The following is a 10,677-nucleotide window of genomic DNA, read 5'->3' as shown; positions in this document are numbered from 1 at the left end:
GTTTATAGAGGGCAATAAAGTGATGTTTTTAATGCAAAGGTTGCTTATGTAATTAAGCATAGATTCTATGACATTCTGTGTAATTTGAAATAGTTTGCATGAAATTAACAAATACTTATATCTATTTTATTTCTTCTTCTGTTAATGGCAAATAATAAAACAAAAAGAAAACAAGTAAGTTCCTGCCTATGTAAGTACCTACATTTTGGAAATTGAAACTGCAGATGTTGCTAAAGACTTTTTCTTGGAAATGTGTCATTAAATTTAATTAGATTCTTTATTTGTCTTCCTTTTCTTTCACTCTTTTGCTCTACTTTTCTGCCCATCTCTCCTTTTTCTCTTCCTCTTTCTCCTCCCTAAATGTTAGGAAAACACTATGTATTTTTAAGTGACCTACATAATATAAATGAAAAACTAATCACTATAAGAAAAAAATAAAGTGGCTGTTTTTCTAATCATCTAAGTTTGACAGTATAAATTTTCTTGAAAATACTGTTACTTCAAAGCTCACTGTGATCATTACATAATATGACAATAATCATGGCTACCACATTCACTTTTCATAAACTTTCTTTTTCTAAATAAGAAGGAAAACTGTCCTTGAAGAATTAAAGTCACATTCTATTTTATCTAGAACTTTTGTAAGGAGAATTGGAAGTGATCTAATCTTTATCATTATAGCATTTCATCACCTAACTGTCAGGATGTGATTTCTTACTCTGAAATGATCCACTCTCTATTATATTTCATGTTAACATTTCAAATCAAGTAAAATGGTGATGTTCGTGTTGTCCAAGATAATTTAGAGAAGAAGCTACTGAATTGTATTCCTCTAAGTTCATTTAGAGTTTAGCAGCAAGTATTGATAATCAGAGCCTACAGATGCCTAATTTTACATGGAGTGATGATGGTTTAAGTAAACTAATTTGTGGACATTTTCCCTCATCTAAGAATTAGATGAGAAAGGACACTAAGAAAGAAGTTCCCGTAGCAAACCTAACACAATGATTTTGGATAGTTTCACAGAAAGTTTTTAAAGTATCCATCAGCATTTTTTATAAAAGTGTCAGGCTGAAAAGATACCACCAAACCGTCAGCTCAAAAAGGTACTAGGTAAAATATGATGAATTGCCACATCTATTTTTCCTATGTTTGCAAGACATGAGTGAGAAGTGGGAATAACCCCATAATTCTCCACTGTGTGGTTTCTGTGTTGGAGGAAACAGTCCAGAGGTGGGAAGGGTAAACGTTTCTCACCTCAGTGCGTCTGAAGACATGTGACTTCAGAGTATATTCGTTAGCCAGGGGCTGCCCTGGTGGCTCAGATGGTAAAGAATCTGCCTGCAATGCAGGAGTCTGCGTTTGATCCCTGGGTCGGGAAGATCTCCTGGAGAAACCAATGACTACCCAGTCCAGTACTCCTGTCTGAAGAAGTCCAATAGTCAGAGGAGCCTGGCAGGCTACAGTCCATGGGGTCACAGATAGCTGGACACACAGGGCAGCTAGCACTTTGCTTTCAGTCATTCGGTGATTCGCTCTTACTCTCTGTAAGTATTTAGCTCATTTAGATTTTGGTGTTTCTCTGGAAGGTAGGAGTTCCCTTGTCCACTAACTGTAATTATAAGAACAGTTTCCAATTTTCTGTTGGATATCCCCTCAGGGACACCATACCAGCACTTTAAGCTCCACTTAGCCAAAACTAAACTTAATTATTCCCCCTGCAAACCTGTTCCACTTCCTACACCCCCATCACTTATAATATTTCAACTTTTCTTAAATTCAGGAAGACAGAGAAACTTGGAAAAATCTCCCACATCTCCACCTCTGACATTCAAAGATCAGCCCACTCTGCTGCATCACTCACACATAATCCTACTTTTCTATCGACCCCACCACTGAAGTTGTCTTCTGTCATGACCCCTAATCGCATCCTGACTTCTCTGATGCCTCCTGTTTCTCCAAGCTGTGCTTCCCTCTTGAGAGCTGTCTCGCAAAAGTACAGCCTAGATTAGGATGACCTTTTCCTCAAAACGCTATGATTTCTAAACTCTCTGAGTAAAATTTTCAAATTCCAGCAAGTGCCAATTCAGAAATACCATACAATGATCCTATCCTGCGCTTTCCGTCACATCTCCTCCTTCTTTGCCTCCAGAAACAGCAGTCATGCCCCAAGTCCACCATGCCCCCTAACACCCCCTTCCACTTTTGCTGTCTTCGAGGTCCACAGTACTTTGGCCATAATCCTCTCCGTTTGACACCTGTCTCTCAGAGTGCTGGGCTCAGCTCATATGATCCCACATCATTAAGTCTTTCACAACCACACTGTTATTCGAGCCTTCTTTTTCTGTCTACAGTAGTACTCTTTCTCTGCTTCTAGATGTAGCATCTCCAGCGTGCTGCCACATATGATGTTAGCCTCTTGCATATTTTGTTTCTCCAGCTAGGATGCACACTCTGTCACTCATTCCATTCACCAAATGCATCCAGGCTTCCAGTCCCCATCACTGTTCTCGACAATAATGATACAAAGAGCTACTTCTCTCTCTCCAGAAGCTCAGTCTAGTAAGTGATAAAACAGGTCAGTAATGTGATATGGTGAAATAAGTATAATAAGGAAGTCCAAAGGGCAGGGGATACGGAGACCCTGTGATAAGCACCAACTTAGATTCAGAAGACTCAGGTTCAAGGTCTGGCTGTGCTGTGTAAGTTGTGATAAATGGATCTCCTTGTTTGAGTTTTTTTCATTTGCAAAATTAAGATCCCTACCACTTAGTGTTCTTGAAGGCTCAAACTAAAATTAAGTAGTGCATTTCCATTGGTTCCACCAGATTCACTCTCTGTCCTCTTCCTCTACTCCTTGCCTCTAGAAGTTGACCTCTAAGCAAGGGGTTCCCCTCCACATCACCACTGTGTTTCCAGGTTCTGCTAATTGCTCCCTTCTCTGGCTGCTCAGGTCCTCGGGGTAGTCAGGCCCCAGAGTAACTCTCCCTTGTGGGTTCCCTGCACCTTTGCAAATAATTTCTTTATTAAAGGCTCCTAAAATTACCCAAGTCGAATGTGCCATCTGTTCCCTGCCAGGACTCTGACTGATAAAACTGCTTTTCAGACTTGAAGTTGCTGTCTAAATGCAAGTTATTTCTCATTTATCTCTGCACAGAGCTTTACACAAAGCAGATTGCTGCTATTAATAACAAATGGTAAAATGAATGCTTGCAAGGATGAATGAGTGGATGATCCTACCCTCTTCCACTTCACTTATGTTCTTCTCCGGAAAATATCTCCTTGTCACCTTGATTGGATTTTGTGATGCCCTGATCTGATTTCTGTTCTCCTTGGAACTTACTGTCTCTTAGGTGAAACGTTTCTGCAGATAGTCTAACTTAGGCTTTGTATATTCCTAGTGGTTTAACTTGGAAGTGTTAACTTTGTCTGAAATTTCTAAAATATCTGCCTTCAATAGGCTGCACACTTACCCGTTATCAAAATGGATTTCTTATTTGTTCATTTGTTTGTATTTTTTGTTCATCAACGTAAAAGTTGGCAAATAAATCAAAAGCAAACAAACTGATTGTTCTCCTTTCACTTGAGAACCAAGAGCATATTTAATGAATCAGTAACCCAGATTGGGGTAATTTTTTTCAAAAGCACAATAAATAAATGTGCAGTAAATGATTTCCTCCACTGACCCCTTTTCTAGGTAAAATCCTAGCCAATGAATGGACAATTGGGTATCATCACCAACTGATCTAAACAAAGATAAATCTCAGAATTCAGTATCTTGATATTTATGAAGAGGTGAGATCATGACTAATTAGACTTTATTATGAAATTAATTTATTTACAGCAATTACAGACTATCTTTTTTCCTTAATCCTCACCTATCTCAATAAAATAAGAGACAAACATTTCCTCTTATTTTAGCATTAGGTGGATGACTTAAAAATGTGAAACTGACCTATGGAAGCTATCTTTATAAAACATAATTTTGAGTAAACATATTTAATGGTATGCTTTGATAATGAGCAGTTATTATTCATTAGCAAATAATTGCATAACTGGAATTCTTAATTAAAATTTGTGGTGAGAAATGACTCTGTTTATCCTGTAATTATGACCCAGAGATTCAGAACATATTGGGATAGATTATGAGCACAATTCCCCAAATTTTAATATAATAAAGGAACTCACAAAGCCTTTAAATAGGGACTCTTGGAGGAAAACTACACATACACACACCATGCATAGCATGTGTATGCATGGATTCAGATGCAATAATATTTGAAGAGTCAACTGTTGAGTGTAACTATTAATATAACATGGAGATATTCTTACTTAATGATGTGTGATACTATTAAAAATCTCACTATTAAAAACAGCACTACTGGACCTCTCTAGATTTTCCAGAAAGGCCCTTAGCCAATAGTTTCTTATTTTAGCTTTGTAATTGAAATACAAATTCAGACAATTGAAAACTCTGTGAGACTCCTTTTTAAAGCTTTCCTTAAATTTGAAGCAATTGTTCAGCATCCATCACAATTCACACTTTTAGAAGACGGCCATGCAGGAGTCCATCCTGGCCCATAGTCAACTGAATCAGATAATGTTTCAATCTAACTTGGCTGCTAGGGTCTCCCTGGTAAGAAATTCTGTTAAAAAAATGAAATAGGCCTTGTTTTTACTTGCTGACTGTCAACATGTGATAGGTTCTAGATTCGAAGACCAGAGAGATCTGGGGACAAGAACATGAGTGCAGAATACCCCGTGGAACCAAGCAAAGGCTAGATAAGCTGAAGGTTTCTCCTAACCTCATTCTAGACCATAAATGAAGCGCCTGTAGCTGGGGCTGGTGGAGCAAGCACTACCTCCTGTCACCTGCTAAGTTGCTTCAGTCGTGTCTGACTCTGTGCGACCCCAGAGACGGTAGCCCACCAGGCTCCCCCATCCCTGGGATTTTCCAGGCAAGAACACTGGAGTGGGTTGCCATTTCCTTCTCCAGTGCATGAAAGTGAAAAGTGAAAGTGAAGTCGCTCAGTCGTGTCTTACTCTTAGCGACCCCATGGACTGCAGCCTACCAGGCCCCTCCGTCCATGGGATTTTCCAGGCAAGAGTACTGGAGTGGGGTGCCATTGCCTTCTCCTCCTGTCACCTAGTTTGTGCCATTGCTGACTCAATGCACACCATATCCCAGACCCGGATTTAAACACTTGTTACCCAGATATATCTCCTGTGTGCTGCTGGGCCTTGCCACTGCATCACGGTCTAATAGGGCACTGGGGATTTGAGACAACTCCTCTAATTACAGTGGAGCACTGACAGTGTTTGCTATTGATTTTTCTCCCACAATGTCAACTTCTTCTGATCCTCTGTACACATACTCTGCTCACTCACCTGCATATCAGCAGTGTAATTTTTAAATGACTTTAATAGATTCAATATTAACAAAATGCCCCTCATAGTAAGCATCCTATCTGAGAAAGCGAAAAGAAACAAAGAAAGGAAAAAATGTACTGTGTGCCTTTATTTTGAAAGACAGGAATTACCCAGAATCCTATTCCTTTTTTTCAACCAATAGGTGGCACTAGTGGCTGCTGGCAATACCTTGGCTCTGTGGCTCCAACGTGGAAAAGTTCTCGTACTTAGAGGGTCATGATGGTGATGCTTTTGTCAAAGCTTTGATGATATAGCCCTAACCACTAACTGAAACATTTGTAACCTAACCAGTAAGGTTGATTTTAATATAAATTCACATGCTGCTAAACAGGTCTGTTTTCTCTTTATTTACAAGCAATCCGGGGGAATTTCATGGGTAATAGAATACATATAATGTATAGAGGTTTAAGCTATGTTTTAAACCCCATCAAAGGGTCCCTGACACTAGTTTATAGGTGACAAACAAAAACTAGTAAAGGATTAGAAACTGAAGCACACATTTTAACCTTACTCTGAGTATCTAGTTGAGGATTTTTTTAATGTTTTTATTTCCTTTATAAATCAAGACATGTTTTTTTTTAAACTTATGCTCTATTTTTCAGAGCATAGTGTCCTTGAAAGAAAATTAGGCTTGAGAGCCAAACAGACCTTATTAGACTCTAGGCTCCATCATCTACTGGGGCTAAAAATCCTGACAAGATGGTTAACTTAAACAAGGATGGGTTTCTTTGTTCCTAAACCATGCCTGTCTCCAAGAGCTGTGTCAGAATTAAGTGATACTACTGTGGCTAGTCACAGTTTCTTCTCCCTTTGTTGACTGGAATTTTAACATTGACTTAAGCAATGATAATAATAATAATAGGAAAGGAGGTCTATTTTTAAAAACAAAGTAAAAAGTTATATATTTTTGAAACATGAAATTTTCTAATTCTCTGCCACTTTTGATTATTTTTGTTGTCTTTGTCCTTGGTTAAGACATTCTAACATTTATTAGGTATTATTTGGTCCCAATTCTTCAAGGTCAGAGGCTTGGTTACTGTAGATTTGTGGAGAGAAGGCTGTCAGGAACTTACACAGAGTCTCATAAGCTGACCTCCCCGTATCCTAAGCTTTCCTCCTCAATGTATGTATAAATAAAATTAAGCAACTCAAACTGAGTTAACACCTCTTTATTTGACCTTTCCTTCACAAAGTTTATTTTGCTTCTGTTTGTTCAAAAGATTTTCGATAAAGTGTTGATAGCATCCTGCGTCTTGCCTGTTTTCAAAAGTGCTAGTATTATTAAAGGTTGTTTGCTGTTCATCCTTGATGGAAAAAGAAAAGCCTGATTCTTCTTATTTGTCTTGAGAACTCAGTGTCCTTCCACACAGTGGCACCTGAGGAGTCATTAGCAAAACTAGCTAAGTAACTGATTTATTATTTCCATAAATGCATGGTGCATTCCCCTTCCTTTGGAGTGCACAGCAAAATTAGTCATGCTAAGATGGAGTAATCACAATGACTAAAAAAGCATATTTTTATCATTCCAAACATAAGCAGAACTGTGGTGGTATGCTATCATAGTACATAATAATAGAAGTGAATTATGTCAGTAAAATCTTGAGGTTTAAGATTTATCATGATAAATATTTTTCATTAAAGTGAAATATCTTGGCAGAGTCACTTTCATATGCAGACTGTTGACACAGGAGACCAGCTGTGCCTATGCAGATGCTGAGATTTGGGTCTATATTATTAATGATTTATCATGTCATGGAGAGCTTAGATTAGTTTTGAAAGCAATCCCTTGGCACAAAAGCACTTTCTATAATGTGCGAACGCAAGGAATACTATATGTGCATTCCAAATTAAAGTAATCACAGAAGCTATAGCTACCTTTGAAATTTCAGTACCTCTAGCTTTTTATTTTGAAACATGAAATTCTACATTCTAAACTATGATTCATGAAAATTCATGCAAAATGTTATTTCATATCAACTGGATAGTAAGTGGTATATCTGAATTTATATATATATAATATACACACACACACATAGATGAGGAAATTAAAGCAATGGAATGGAACAAAAATTTATTGCAAACCTATTGTATACCACGTGCTTTTACCCTAAGTCTCACATTTAGTGTGAGGTTGGATTAAGTTTCTAATCCAATTCTGCAGGATTCCAAGGTTGCTCTGCCTACAGGGCATGTATAATAACATTGGCTAATATTTATTCAGTGCTTGCAGTGTTCCAGGTAAGATACTAAACACTTTACATGCATTATCACACTCAGTTTTCATAAAATCCATTTGAAGTATTGTTATGACTCCTGTTTCACAGGTAAGAAGACTGATGAACAGTGTAGTTAAATAAATTATCCCAGGAGCAGCGGGAGTCTGGATTTGAATCCAGGTTGTGGCATCTGGTCCCATCACTTCATGGGAAATAGATGGGGAAAGAGTAGAAACAATGTCAGACTTTATTTTGGGGGGCTCCGAAATCACTGCAGATGGTGACTGCAGCCGTGAAATTGAAAGACGCTTACTCCTTGGAAGGAAAGTTATGACCAACCTAGATAGCATATTCAAAAGCAGAAACATTACTTTGCCAACAAAGGTCCGTCTAGTCAAGGCTATGGCTTTTCCAGTAGTCATGTATGGATGTGAGAGTTGGACTGGGAAGAAAGCTGAGCACCGAAAAGAATTGATGCTTTTGAACTGTGGTGTTGGAGAAGACTCTTGAGAGTCCCTTGGACTGCAAGGAGATCCAACCAGTCCATTCTAAAGGAGATCAGCCGTGGGTGTTCTTTGGAAGGAATGATGCTAAAACTGAAACTCCAGTACTTTGGCCACCTCGTGCGAAGAGTTGATTCATTGGAAAAGGCTCTGATGCTGGGAGAGATTGGGGGAGGAGGAGAAGGGGACGATAGAGGATGAGATGGCTGGATGGCATCATCGACTCAATGGAAGTGAGTGTGAGTGAACTCCAGGAGTTGGTGATGGACAGGGAGGCCTGGCGTGCTGCGATTCATGGGATTGCAAAGAGTCGGACACGACTGATCGGCTGAACTGAACTGAACTGTCTAATGTTTTCAAAGAATTCACTATTTACCACTGCTGTTAACTGTGACCTCAGTATTAACCACTATTATAACTAAGTAAGAGGTTAGGTTTCTCTTACACAATTACTACCAGCGTGGCCTTAGGCAAGTCACTTAAACCCTTTAAGCCTCAGTTTCTTCTTCTACAAAATGTAGATAATAATAATACTTAACTCATAGAATTGTTGTGCACATTAATATTTTTAAAATGCTTAAAAGAGACTGATACACAGTAAGCACTAATGTTTTATTTAATAGCTGTAATAGTTAAGGAGTGGTATTCTCTGATGATTGATAAACTTTTACAGTTACACACTGATTTTCTATAATTTTCAGATGAATTTTATTGTTAAAGCTGTATTAGAAATGAAACATAGAAACAAAATTTTGAACTTTTCCTAAAGCAAACAGACAAAAAAATAGATTGTAAAAGAAGTTATTACTTATCACATCACTGCTGGGAGATGTATACAGATAACACAAAAGCAAAATCCTTAACTATCTAAAACACAGACCATTTTAAGTATTTTTTCTAGGTGTTAAAAGAGCCAAATATCTTCCTTCTTTCTTTCTTGATTCATTCATTCTTCACTCATTCAACAAACACCCTTGCATAGATACTGTGCTTGCCCTGGGGATACCAATGAATCAATCCCTACTGTGAAGACTGTATTCTCTGGTTCAGCACATAAAAGAGTAGTTGGGAAAGTTGTGGCTTCCCTTGCCAGATCTATTTAACAAGTACTTGTTGAGTGTCCACTAAATGCCAGGCACTGTGCTAGGCACTGGGGTTATCCGGGTAAATAAGACAAGATCTTCGCAGTTAAGAAGCACCCAGTAAGGAAGACATCCTGAGCAATTATTTTCCCTTCCATTTGGTAAATTAGAGAAGTGAACTTGCTAGGAGAATACAGAAGAGAGATGCTTACATCCATCTTGGGGGCTAGTGGGATAAGGGAAATTCGGACACCTAAGTGAAATTATTAAATGATTAAAAGTCAAGAAAAGCAGAAACTAAAGTACCTGAAGTGATGGAGAAAGAGTACCCCAAGAAGCAGACAAAAGTGAAGACATGGAGACAAGAGACAGTGTGACAGCGGGGAACTTTACACAGCAGGGCTATGCTAGAGCCTAAGGGATTCCCAGGTGGCACAGTGATAAAGAATCCACCTGCCAATGCAGGAGATAGAGACTAGGGTTTAAGCCCTGATTTGGGAAGATCCCCTGGAGTAAGAAGTCACAACCCATTCCAGTATTGTTGCCTGGAAAATTTCATGGACAGAGGAGCCTGGTGGGCTACAATTCATGTGGTGGCAAAGAGTCAGACAGGACTGAGCACGCAACAGCAGCTAGAGCCTAAAGCATACTGTAGTGAGCAGAGAAAGTCCAGTCTGACTAGAGAAGTAAACAGGGCTAAAAGGTTAAGTGTGTAAAATCAACTGAAAGGACAAATGCTAATAAACTGCACAGAGTGAGCAGTTCCCTTAGATTTCTCTCCACTAAAACCCAAATGAAAAAAGAGTGTCATTTTCTTGACATTCAAGACCCTGGGAACCAGAGAAATGACTAATCTTTAAGAATAATATTTTTATCTGACCAAAAGTAATATTTTGATCCTTTTCTTTTTTTTTAGATTTCCACTATAATGTGTTATTTCTAAAATACATCTGAAACAAACACATAAAATGTTAAAATGTGTTGAAGTTGAGTGGTGGGCATATGAATGTTATAGCCTTTAATCTTCTAGTTGTTGAAAAGTTCTTTTTCTTACAAATTACACCTTGAATATAGAGCCTGAATAACTCACCTAAGTCTGCACTTTTACTTGGTAAAAGTAACACTCAGTAAAAGTGTTCTTTACCATTCTTTCGGTGTCACTAAACTGTCCACTTTTGTCTCTCTCTTTCCGTACTGGACCAAACATGGGGATTGGCTTTGAGGTGTACACTGCTACTTAGACTGAAAACATGTCTAACCCTTGGCTCGAAATGATCTATCAGCATATTCTTCTGCAACCTAAAAGGTGTTTTCATTCTTGAATTTAAAACTCAGTCTAAGGTAAATGGCACTCTCTGGGGTGGTACTCTTTAAAGCTGGCCATCGCAGAATTTCAACAAAGAATTCACAAATCTGGAGAATTCAACTTTTTTTTTTTTTTTCCTT

Source organism: Bison bison, unplaced genomic scaffold (genome assembly GCF_000754665.1).
Source record: "Bison bison bison isolate TAMUID 2011002044 unplaced genomic scaffold, Bison_UMD1.0 scf7180017864118, whole genome shotgun sequence".
NCBI lineage: Eukaryota > Metazoa > Chordata > Mammalia > Artiodactyla > Bovidae > Bison > Bison bison.
The sequence above is the reverse complement of the archived record's forward strand: the minus strand, read 5'-3'. Positions refer to the sequence as shown.